The following is a 13,074-nucleotide window of genomic DNA, read 5'->3' as shown; positions in this document are numbered from 1 at the left end:
GAGTGGATGATGGGTAAAGGGAGGAGTGGCAGTACAACGATAATGGGAAAGGGATGGTTCCAAACTCCCTGCCAGTAACTCCTACCAATTGTCAGGGTCCCAGCAGTGGGATTTGCTCATCATTGACCCTTTTCAGACAAAGACTTCTTGCCCAAACAGGACAGCCCCTCTAAGAATAAGTATTTAGCCTATGATATGGTTGCACCCAGGCCACATGTTTATGTATATAAACTTTACATTATTGGAGTTACTTTCATACAGAGTGCTTCCTAGAACTGTCTGTATTAATCTCATGCTCTACCAATGTATCGCAGGCTGTAACTACCCCGAGGCCTTTACTTATTGATAGATTTTGGAAAATATCTAATATGTACAGCTTGATTTAATTTCAGATACTCCAGAAATCTCAATGTACAGCTGACCTTTTGATTTCTGATCTTCTGGAATGGCTGCGGTATGTCTAAAGGCTGCAAATAATTGGCTGCAGAAACCTGATACCTGCCCTCATTCATTTATTTGATATTAAAGTGTACGTTCGTTATTAAAGGGTTATTCCACCAAAACATTTATCATCTACCAACTATGTATGGAGATAACAGAGATGGGAGTCCCATAGAAGTGGGTGGAACGGCGGTCATGTATGCACAATGCTGCCCCATTCACTAAGGATCCGTTTGCATGAGCCAGTTTCTCGTTTCCACATCAGTTTGAATACTCTGAAAAAAAGGAAAAGTGTTCATGCGCAGCTATGCTCCATAGTGGCGAGCGTAGTTGTGCATACGCCCTTGTGTTTTTGCCCTTTGGCTTCCTTCACACGAGCGTTATTGCGCACATTTCTGCGCCTAGAAAATCGGCCATGAAACCACAACCATAAAAACCCATAGGTTTCAATAGGTGCGCTCACATTGGCCGATTTTCTGCGTGAATTTTCACTGCCAGGGTAAATTCACAACATGCTGTATTTTGGGACACATTTGTGCCCCCAAGGCTCCATAGGAGTCTATGGGGCATGCACACTTGTCCCTAACGAAATTGCGCTATTTACAGAACAATTTTGCGGTGTTGTGCAGCTTTTAGCGCGGCTTCAGACTAGCGCATGTGCAAATGCGCTCACTACTACTGAGCGTATTGGTGCTTGAACCAGTGATTTTTTTGACTCTTCAAATTCCACACTATTGTGCGTATTTTTTTAAACATCCAGACTATAGGTCCCGCCCTATAGAAAAACTACGTGCGAGAAAGATAGAGCAAGTCTTATCTTTTCTTGCGCTTAGTAATTAAGTGCAAGAATCACGATAGTGAAGACGAAACTATTGAAATCAATGGTTTTGTTTCATCCCGTTTTGCGGCCGTGATTTTCATACCCACAAAACGGGACAAAATCAGTCATGTGTTTAAGCCCTCAGGGCGGTTTTACAGGAAAATACTAGTGATGCTCAGGTTTTGATATGAATTCATTGTGGATTTCCACTGGCACAAATACACCGGTGTGAGGGCGGACTCAGACGAGCGCGGTTTTGTCCCCTTATACGGCCATGATAATCACAGCCGTATAACGGGATGAAACAAAACCACTCATCTCTATGGGATTTCAGTGGTTTCGTTTTCAGCACCTCCTTTCCTGGCCGTGATTTGTACGGCCGGGAGAAGATAGGACCTGCCCTATTTGTATGGCTGAGAGAAGATAGGACCTGCCCTCTTTGTATGGCTGAGAGAAGATAGGACCTGCCCTATTTGAAAGGTCGAGTGAAGATAGGACCTGCCCTATTTGTACGGCCGAGAGAAGATAGGACCTGCCCTATTTGTACGGCCGAGAGAAGATAGGACCTGCCCTATTTGTACGGCCGAGAGAAGATAGGACCTGCCCTATTTGTACGGCCGAGTGAAGATAGGACCTGCCCTATTTGTACGGCCGAGAGAAGATAGGACCTGCCCTATTTGTACGGCCGAGTGAAGATAGGACCTCCTCTATTTGTAAGGCCGAGAGAAGATAGGACCTGCCCTATTTGTACGGCCGTGATAAGATAGGACCTGCCCTATTTGTACGGCCAAAAGAAGATAGGACCTGCCCTATTTGTACGGCCGAGAGAAGATAGGACCTGCCCTATTTGTACGGCCGAGTGAAGATAGGACCTGCCCTATTTGTACGGCCGAGAGAAGATAGGACCTGCCCTATTTGTACGGCCGAGTGAAGATAGGACCTCCTCTATTTGTAAGGCCGAGAGAAGATAGGACCTGCCCTATTTGTACGGCCGTGATAAGATAGGACCTGCCCTATTTGTACGGCCAAAAGAAGATAGGACCTGCCCTATTTGTACGGCCGAGAGAAGATAGGACCTGCCCTATTTGTACGGCCGAGTGAAGATAGGACCTGCCCTTTTTGTATGGCCGAGAGAAGATAGGACCTGACCTATTTGTACGGCCGAGAGAAGATAGGACCTGCCCTATTTGTACAGCCGAGAGAAGATAGGACCTGCCCTATTTGTACGGCCGTGATAAGATAGGACCTGCCCTATTTGTACGGCCAAAAAAAGATAGGACCTGCCCTATTTGTACGGCCGAGAGAAGATAGGACCTGCCCTATTTGTACGGCCGAGTGAAGATAGGACCTGCCCTATTTGTACGGCCGAGAGAAGATAGGACCTGCCCTATTTGTACGGCCGAGTGAAGATAGGACCTCCTCTATTTGTAAGGCCGAGAGAAGATAGGACCTGCCCTATTTGTACGGCCGTGATAAGATAGGACCTGCCCTATTTGTACGGCCAAAAGAAGATAGGACCTGCCCTATTTGTACGGCCGAGAGAAGATAGGACCTGCCCTATTTGTACGGCCGAGTGAAGATAGGACCTGCCCTTTTTGTATGGCCGAGAGAAGATAGGACCTGACCTATTTGTACGGCCGAGAGAAGATAGGACCTGCCCTATTTGTACAGCCAAAAGAAGATAGGACCTGCCCTTTTTGTACGGCCGAGAGAAGATAGGACCTGCCCTATTTGTACGGCCGAGAGAAGATAGGACCTGCCCTATTTATACGTCCGTGATAAGATAGGACCTGCCCTATTTGTACGGCCAAAAGAAGATAGGACCTGCCCTATTTGTACGGCCGAGAGAAGATAGGACCTGCCCTATTTGTACGGCCGAGTGAAGATAGGACCTGCCCTATTTGTACGGCCGAGAGAAGATAGGACCTGCCCTATTTGTACGGCCGAGTGAAGATAGGACCTCCTCTATTTGTAAGGCCGAGAGAAGATAGGACCTGCCCTATTTGTACGGCCGTGATAAGATAGGACCTGCCCTATTTGTACGGCCAAAAGAAGATAGGACCTGCCCTATTTGTACGGCCGAGAGAAGATAGGACCTGCCCTATTTGTACGGCCGAGTGAAGATAGGACCTGCCCTTTTTGTATGGCCGAGAGAAGATAGGACCTGACCTATTTGTACGGCCGAGAGAAGATAGGACCTGCCCTATTTGTACAGCCGAGAGAAGATAGGACCTGCCCTTTTTGTACGGCCGAGAGAAGATAGGACCTGCCCTATTTGTACGGCCGAGAGAAGATAGGACCTGCCCTATTTGTACGTCCGTGATAAGATAGGACCTGCCCTATTTGTACGGCCAAAAGAAGATAGGACCTGCCCTATTTGTACGGCCGAGAGAAGATAGGACCTGCCCTATTTGTACGGCCGAGTTAAGATAGGACCTGCCCTTTTTGTATGGCCGAGAAAAGATAGGACCTGCCCTATTTGTATGGCCGAGTGAAGATAGGACCTGCCTATTTGTACGTCCGAGAGAAGATAGGATCTGCCCTATTTGTACGGCCGAGAGAAGATAGGACCTGCCCTATTTGTACGACCGAGTGAAGATAGGACCTGCCCTATTTGTACAGCCGAGAGAAGATAGGATCTGCCCTATTTGTACAGCCGAAAGAAGATAGGACCTGCTCTATTTGTATGGCCGAGAGAAGATAGGACCCGCCCTATTTGTACGACCGAGAGAAGATAGGACCTGCCCTATTTGTACAGCCGAGAGAAGATAGCACCTGCCCTATTTGTATGGCCGAGAGAAGATAGGACCTGCCCTATTTGTATGGCCGAGAGAAGATAGGACCTGCCCTATTTGTACGGCTGAGTGAAGATAGGACCTCCTCTATTTGTAAGGCCGAGAGAAGATAGGACCTGCCCTATTTGTACGGCCGTGATAAGATAGGACCTGCCCTATTTGTACGGCCAAAAGAAGATAGGACCTGCCCTATTTGTACGGCCGAGAGAAGATAGGACCTGCCCTATTTGTACGGCCGTTGAAGATAGGACCTGCCCTTTTTGTATGGCCGAGAGAAGATAGGACCTGCCCTATTTGTACGGCCAAGAGAAGATAGGACCTGCCCTATTTGTACAGCCGAGAGAAGATAGGACCTGCCCTATTTGTATGGCCGAGTGAAGATAGGACCTGCCTATTTGTACGTCCGAGAGAAGATAGGATCTGCCCTATTTGTACAGCCGAAAGAAGATAGGACCTGCTCTATTTGTATGGCCGAGAGAAGATAGGACCCGCCCTATTTGTACGACCGAGAGAAGATAGGACCCGCCCTATTTGTACGACCGAGAGAAGATAGGACCTGCCCTATTTGTACAGCCGAGAGAAGATAGCACCTGCCCTATTTGTATGGCCGAGAGAAGATAGGACCTGCCCTATTTGTACGACCGAGAGAAGATAGGACCTGCCCTATTTGTACAGTCGAGAGAAGATAGGACCTGCCCTATTTGTACAGTCGAGAGAAGATAGGACCTGCCTTATCTTTACCGCACGTAGGTAAACTATGTACAGGAATATCTGGCATCAGCGAGTTTCCCGCGGTAATTTCCAAACTTTTGCACTCTGATGTGGAGTTTAAACTGCCGGAGAAGAGGAATGGATTCGCCTCGTTCATGCACGACTATGCTCCATGCTGTAGTTGCGCCTACAGCAGTGGGAATAAGCCCTCATAGAATTTAATGGGTGATTCACAAGAATCACTCAAAAGTAGGACATGCTGCGATTTTTCAAACTAGTCTGAGTGAAATATCAGCCATGTAAATGAAGCCATTCAAATGAATGGGTTCTGTTCCTGCGCGTGTTCTATCTCGGAATCCCACGGAACGTGCATGGATACATCACCCGTGTGAATATAGCTTTACTACTTCCCTGTACAGGGAATTAGTGACTATGTCCACCTTTGCCATCACTGCCCCTTTTCTTATCCACTATAGCAGTGTTTCTCAACTTTTTCAAGCCAAGTCCCCCTAATGTCAAGAAGTTCCAACCCAGAACTCCCCAAGGAAGCGATCCATTATAGATGTTAACAAAATAAATCGTCTTTGGAGCCTCCTTCGGCATTTCCTTCAAATTTAAAAGGAAAAATGGCAAAACGGTGAAACTCTGATAGACCCCATTATATTTTATGTGCATCTTGCTTTGTGAAACATCCTGCACCATTATCACTTCCATTCAGAAAAGGAATATAAAGAACCGTGCAACACACAAAATTTGTTTCTTATGCCACACCTCCAGGGCATTACCCTGCTGCACACAGACCAGACCCCCCCCCCCCCAGCATTTAGACCCCAGGCTATATTCAGAACCACTTATATGTACAGTCCCCTTAAAAAATAGACCCAAGACCAGTCCCTTGTGTGTACAGACCAGAGATCAGACACACTAAAAATTACTAACCCCAGATTTGATGGCCTAAAATGTATTTTTAGACCCCTCCCATTAACAGACCCCCATAACAATCTGACCCCAGCTGTATAAGAACTTGGTCATCAGGATAATAGCAATGAAGGGGGCACACGCACAGCAGAGGCAGGACTGGCACCGCATGGGAGGAGACTACAGATGGGCAGGCTTTAGGAGCTGAAGACATTGGCTCACACATCGGTGCCCCAGTAACCAGCAATGAAACATCACTAGGCACTAGGGCCGTATGTTTTTTCCCAGTATACCCCCATAGACTCTGACTTACACACTCTTGAGTACTTGTGCAGCAGGTTGAGAAAGACGTCTCTATACCGTATTCACTAATTGTAAGGAATTGCGGGTGCATGTTTTTTTCGGAATCATTTTCTGACTCCCCTTTCAGGTATGACAGACATCCTTATTAGCCGTGTGTATAGCCGTACGTTATCATTATGCACTTTGAATGAAAGTATTTTAATAGACTTAATTTGATTTAGATGAAGACAACAAGCTTAGGCGAGCTCACCAGGCTGATACACAGCCAGCAAGTCAGCGAGGTGTGTATGAACTACGCGCTTTTATTGCATCTCATGTAAGCAGTCTCACCCTTTAGGCACTTCTATACGGATTCAATCAGGATTCCTCTATATATAAAGCAGTGGGGCAAATAAAAAGCCTGGTCTGTGCATTCAGCGCTAATGTAGCTTTACAGCCAGGCGCCACATTTACATAGTTCCTATAGTAGCTCAGCTGAGTCCTGCAGCTCAGCAAAATCTACTGTAATCATGCTTATAACTTCCATGGTAGCAGGCATAACAGCTACTATTGGGCCCATTTTCACTGGTAAGGCTACATTCACACAAGCATGAATCTCGAGCGGATTTTGTGCATTGCGAGACACACAAAACATGCGTGAATACGAACTCCATCCTTTTGAAGGGAGTCACAAATCAGCGATTCTTTCTTTCCCCCTCATAGCGATGCTGCGAGGTAAAAAACAAAATCGCTGCGTGTCCTATTTTTTCGCGTCCCTTGGAACGCATCGCCCATTGTTTTGAGTGGGACGGTCAAACACATTGCATGCGGTGCGATCTTGCCAATCCTCCAAATTGCGTGAAACAAGCGCCAGAGGATTGGAATTTTTAGAGAAGAGATGCGGGGCGTTTTTGCATGAAAAACGTATCTCGCCGACTGGCAGAACACACACTGACAAGTGCGATATCGGGCCGGATTTCTTGCCCAGATGTCAACCTCACCCCAGTGAAGGTAGCTTAAGGGGTGATGACAGAATGGTATATGGAAAATGGAATATAGCTCCTTCCTAAACTTGACTATGGAGCCCCATGGTTAACTCTGCTGTGTGCATTACCCCCTTCTCTGTAGCATAATTAAATTCATGTTCTATGACTTGCCAAGTGACTGGGGAACCGTACCCTGAGCAAAGACGCCAAATGAACTACATGTGCAAAGACTTAACCCTTTGCAATCCAATTTTGGATTCAGGGTTTCCTAGGGGGTTTTCTCTTTCTACCATTATACAATGGCGCCATCAGCTGGCTAGAGCCAGTACTGCGGTATGGGACATGCTGGAGAGGCCCCTGACAACAGAGCAGCCAGTAATCTACAGTAAGAATACCCTGCCGGATGTCTTCCAACATCGGAGCTGTACAGCCTTCAATCAGAATGTCTTCAGACGTCATACAGTGGATTGGAAAGGGTTAAGTTAGATGGTACCCTTTTTGGAATTCTTTTTGGTGCCACTGCCATCATAAAGGAAAAAATTCTATATATTGCACTGATAGCCAGTCCGCCTGTACTTTGCTTCTACAGATAGCAGCGTATCCACACCAGAACAGCTGAGTGAATAAATAGTGTACCAGAACCAAGCTCATAACATAAATACAGTACCAAAACCAAGATCAGTAAATAAATACAGCACCAAAACCAGCCTCAGTACATAGATACAGCACCAGAACCAAGTTATATACATAAATACAACACCATAACCAATCTCTGTGCATAACCCACCAGGACCAACCTCAGTACATAAATACTGGAGCAGATCTAGATGATTGTGTTGTGGAGGCACTATTAGGTTGACAGCAGCACCTCGGGACATCAGAGAGGAGGAAACAGAGTTAGGAGGAAGATGATTCATGTAGCTCCACAAGATGCTGTCACATGGAGGAAGATCATCTGGTCAAGAGGACATAAGGGAGGTAATCATCCCTAGCCTACATCTACCTCGTGGCACCCATGCGACAGTACAGGTGGTACATAGCTAAGGCCAATCATGATCAATCTGTGCCTTAGAAAGGTATTGAGAATGCTGACCTAAAAACTCTTGTCCGATCCCGATTCTCTTTTGCATAAATCCTTTTTTCAGCTCTAGTGTCACAACCCCCCACATGGCTAAACAATTCAAAGTCTACAGCATGTGTGATTACAAAGGTTAATTATGACAAAGCCGCATGCTTAGAGTCTGTTAGTAAGACTACCTTGTTAGTAAAACAATGTGTGTGTTTTGTACAAGTATTTCTTGCTATGCATACAGCACAAATGTTATGCATACGACACTACTGCATAAAATATAATTCAGTGCTCACAGAGCGGAGCTGTGAGAACACATATTGTGAATGGTGGATCCAGTGTTATTTTATGTATAGGTGTTACCTATCATTGCAATCTTGCCTGTGATTATAATGAGATTACTGCTAGAGATGAGCGAGTAGTGCCTTAGCCGAGTATCTTCTCGCTCCTCTCTAAAGATTCGGGGGCCGGCGCGGGTGACAGGTGAGTTGCGGCGGGGAGCAGGGGGGAGAGAGGGAGAGAGAGATCTCCCCTCCGTTCTTCCTCGCTCTCTCCCGCCGCTCCCCGCCCCCCGCCGCCCCCCGAATCTTTAGAGACGAGCGGGGAGATACTCGGCTAAGACACTACTCGCTCGCGTAATGTGCCTTAGCGAGTATACTCGCTCATCTCTAATTACTGCTAGAGACATTTCCTTACAGAACAGGACGTGTCAGCCTATTATTAGGCTTAGGGCTCAGTCAGAGAGGCGTTTTTTGCTGCGCATGTTACTTGCGTTTGCGATCCGCATATATTAGAACCAATGCTTTTCAATGGCAGCGGTCACATGCACGATTTTTACCTGCGGCGCACAAAAATGCGCAGTGGTAAATATAGGGTAGCGGATTTTAAAATGCAAATAACTGCAGCATTCTGCATTTTTTGGATGTGCAACCCCTGGATGCTGTCACATCCAGGGGTTTCACCTTGTGCTCATTGGGGCCGGCGGCAGCAGCGGGCAGCCCCACTGACATACAGAGAAGATCACGATCCTCTGCCACAGCTGTGACAACTGTGGCAGAGGATTTCTTCATCTCTGCTGGGAGTCCCCTTGTCACTGAACACTGTGGCAGAGGACAGCAATGCTTTCCATTGAAAGCAGTGAGATGCTGGCAGCCCCCGCAGTGATTTACGGGGAAGGGCTTTAAATATAAGCCCTTTCCTAAAAATCATCCCTAAAATGTGTTAAAAAAAAATAAATATATATATATATATATATATATATATATATATATACATATATATATATATATATTCACCTCTCCCCAGCTGCCGGGGCTCAGGCGCGTCCAGCTGCTTCTTCTCCTGAACTGCTTTGAAGTACTTCCAGCAGGTGGGGATTTAAAATCCCCACCTGCTGAAAGGGCTGTCTCTGATTGGCTGAGCACTGTGACCAACCAGAGGCAGCACTCAGCCATTGAGTGACAGCTGAGCACTGCCTGTGATTAGTCCCTGCGCTCAGCCAATCAGAGGCAGCACTCAGTCATTCATTGAATTCAGCGAGATGGTCAAACACATTTTATCACATTGCAAAATGTGACAGCATCCAGGGGTTTCATATCCAAGGAATCCCCTGCTGCAGCTGTCACAGCCGCAGCAGGGAATAGCGGGCAGCACACTTGATGTGCGCATAATCGCAGCCAAGTGTGGTTTTTTTCAGTGTGACGCCTGCTTCGGTCACGCAAACATTTGTGCGTTTGCGTTCCGTGCAAAAAAATGCCCAGAAACAAACGCCCGTCTGACTGAGCCCCTAGAGGCCAGTGTGAGAACTGCAGGATTTTAGCGATTTTAAAAAAAATATAGATTGTGACATCGAAAATTTAAACATAATCACCAAAAATTTTTAATAAATGTTTAACATAAAACCCTGATTTATAGAATAGGTCATTTTCTGATTATACATTCCCTTTAAGGGATGACTAAGAGTGACTATAGTGCTTTCCAATGGGATCAAGGAAGTCCAAACAAATGTCTACCCAATGATCACTACTTCATCTCACACATTTTCACTTCTAAGAACCCGCTGGGATAATTTACTGTGTAGTTTATTAGCCAATCCTCTTTTCTGCATGCTCTAACATGCAGGGGGTGTAGTGTCCCTTTAAGAAACTTCTGTAAGCAGCGATACAAAGAGAACGAGGCAATTACTCTACATCATGTCAGCAGGACAGAGACGCTGCCATGGCTCTGTACTCCTGGGAGTGGTACTCTGGTCAGTTTAACAAACCCATGTCTGTGACATATGAGTCATATGACATTCAGGACCGGCCCCGCCATTGTTCTCTGTGTCTCACAGTCATATGTTGCAATTGTGTTGGTATTTTAGATGCTTGTAAATACTCGCGCAAATCAAGCTCTCCTGATGTTCGGCTGCAGGGCAGGGCGTGTTTCTTTTTAAGTGCCTGGGGAAAATGGGATGCAATTGCATCCAAAGAGGGTGTAGCGTGCAAGAATATGCCAGATCTGAATGGTTCCAGGCGGTTTGCCTTAACTAGTTTGGGCTAAACATTCCAGCTCAGGAAAACACCAGGGAAAGACTGAATAAATTCTGCTTTTGTTAGAGCACAAACTGGGCTATTGTGTCAGGTTTCAAGTACGAGAGCAAGAAAAAAAAAATCTGTCTCATCACTTGAGTGTGTAGAGTGCTGATTGTTAAAGCTCTGTATGCAGTCGTGTAAGATTAAGTGTAGCGTCAGCTTTGTGGAGTTGTAAAATTCCGAACGGGTACAACCATAACAATGGAAAGATTCCAGATGATCCCCTCACCCTGGGAGACAACACATGCAGGGGCCAAAAATATGGCGGGATTTGCCCACAACTTTTTCTAAAGAGTAAAGATGAAAAAACTGTCATTGAGTTGCCCCAATATATCAAAATTTTAAAGGGGTTGTCCGGTTACTGGGCAACCCCCCCCTTCAATAATAATAAACTGAGATATACTTAACCCTTTGCCACCACCGGGATCCAGCGTTGTAGCCTTGCTGTGGTCCCAGTGTTTGTTGTGGCAGCAGCCGTCACAGGAAGTCAGGTGACCACTGCAGCCAATCGGAGGGTAAAGCGTCATGTTCCCGAATGCCTGGCAATATGATAGGAGAATGGGCAGTGGCGCTGCAGCCTCTGATTGGCTGCACTGGTCACCTGACTTCCTGTGACAGCCGCTGTGATAACAAACACTGGGGATCTAGGCAGCGGCGGAGGGGTAAGTATATCCTTGAAATGATGTCCATAAATCACTATGTACAAGACCCTGCTGTATCTATCATATAAGCAAGATGAAGCTGGCCAAATGCTTTTGATAGTTGTCAGTCGAATGCCCCATGTGCCTGAGCTGAGCAGAGCATGCATGTACTGTCAACAGGGAGAACCACTACTGGATACCCCCCTACAGAACAAAGCATCGGGCATGCTGAAATTCAACATGGCCGATCCTTCTTTCCCTTAACTACTCCCCAGGGCTGACATATGTTTCTGCCTATTTGAACAGGTAGGTGGCCGTCCTAATAGAATACCGCCAGAAAGACCATATATTGCAATACTGAAGTATTGCATTATATGATATAAGCGATCAAATGAGTTTTTTTTCCTATTAGGGCGAGCACCCACTGGCGTTTTTTTACCTGCGTTTTGCGTTTTGCGTTTTGCGTTTTTCCTGCACAGGCATAGAGATAACATGTGTTCCTGTCCACTGGCGTTTTTTTTGCGTTGCGTTTGCGTTTTTAACATAGGAACTGTCAGTTGCATATGTGTCCTTATTTTTCTCCATGGAAATTAATGGAAAAGCCGCGAAAACGCCGCGAAAACGCCGCGAAAAACGCCGCGAAAACGGCGCGAAAAACGGCGCGAAAAACGCCGCGAAAACGCGGCGTTTTTTTCCCGCGGAAAACGCAAACGCCAGTGGGTGCTCGCCCTACGTGTAAAAAATTAAAAGTAGTAAAAAGTTCAAAGAAACCCCCTTTTCCGATATTCATAATAAAAAAATGTAAAGAAAAAAAAACTAATTTGGTATTGTTGCATTCTTAAAAGTCCAATCTATCAAAATTACGCATTGTTTATTCCATGCAGCGAATGTCAGCAGAGAAAAGAAATACACAACACCAGAATTGGCCTTTTTTTTTGGTTATCCTGCCTACTAGAAAAAGAATTAATAAAAAGCGATCAAAAATCACATGTACTCCAAAAGAACTAAAGGACATCCCACAAAAAACAAGACCTCACACAACCCTATTGACGGAAAGATAAAAAAAAGTGAGGGTGGTCAGAAGATGATGACAGAATAGTTTTTTTTTAAGATTTTATTTTTTAAAAGTAATCCGGCAAACAAAAACCATCATAAACTCGGTCCCATCGTAATCATGCTGTCCCACAGAATAAAGTCATTTTTGCTGCAGTTTGTCCACCGTAAAAATATTACCCTCGCAGTTTTTCATGATATTATATGGCGCACATTGAAAAATACAACCCGGGCCGCAAAAAATGAGCCCCCCGACAGCTATCTTGATAGAGTTATGTATTTTACAAGTGGGGAGGAGAAACCGAAAATAAAAAAAATGGGCCGCATCCTTCAGCAGTAAAGTATTTTATCTGCTCACACGGTATGCTGCAGTAAGGTTGGGAGCAGGGGAGCCGGATTAACTAGCCACACTCGTTACACGGTAGTCCGTTGAACTGGGTGAACTGTTTGCACTAGAGTTGCCTGTGGCTTCTCTTATGGGTGGGCACTAGTTCGTAGGAGCCAATTTCTGGAACCGCTGCATCACGTTCCTCTCAGGAGAAACTCCCAGCTGCCATGCCCATTTCCGACTGACTTCCTCTTCCATTATTGCTCAAATCTTGCTCTTCTGTCCATGTCCCCTCTTAAAGGCACATCACTATCAACAAGTTGTAAAGTAATAAGCATTGTGCAATCTTCCTCCTCTTCACATCGGTGATCTTTTGGCTGCATGAAGGATGCGATCACTCAACAGACTTTTGCTAATCAATCAGGTGATTGGTTGCACCTTCATACAGCCCAATGAT

This window comes from Eleutherodactylus coqui, chromosome 11 (assembly GCF_035609145.1).
Source record: "Eleutherodactylus coqui strain aEleCoq1 chromosome 11, aEleCoq1.hap1, whole genome shotgun sequence".
NCBI lineage: Eukaryota > Metazoa > Chordata > Amphibia > Anura > Eleutherodactylidae > Eleutherodactylus > Eleutherodactylus coqui.
The sequence above is the reverse complement of the archived record's forward strand: the minus strand, read 5'-3'. Positions refer to the sequence as shown.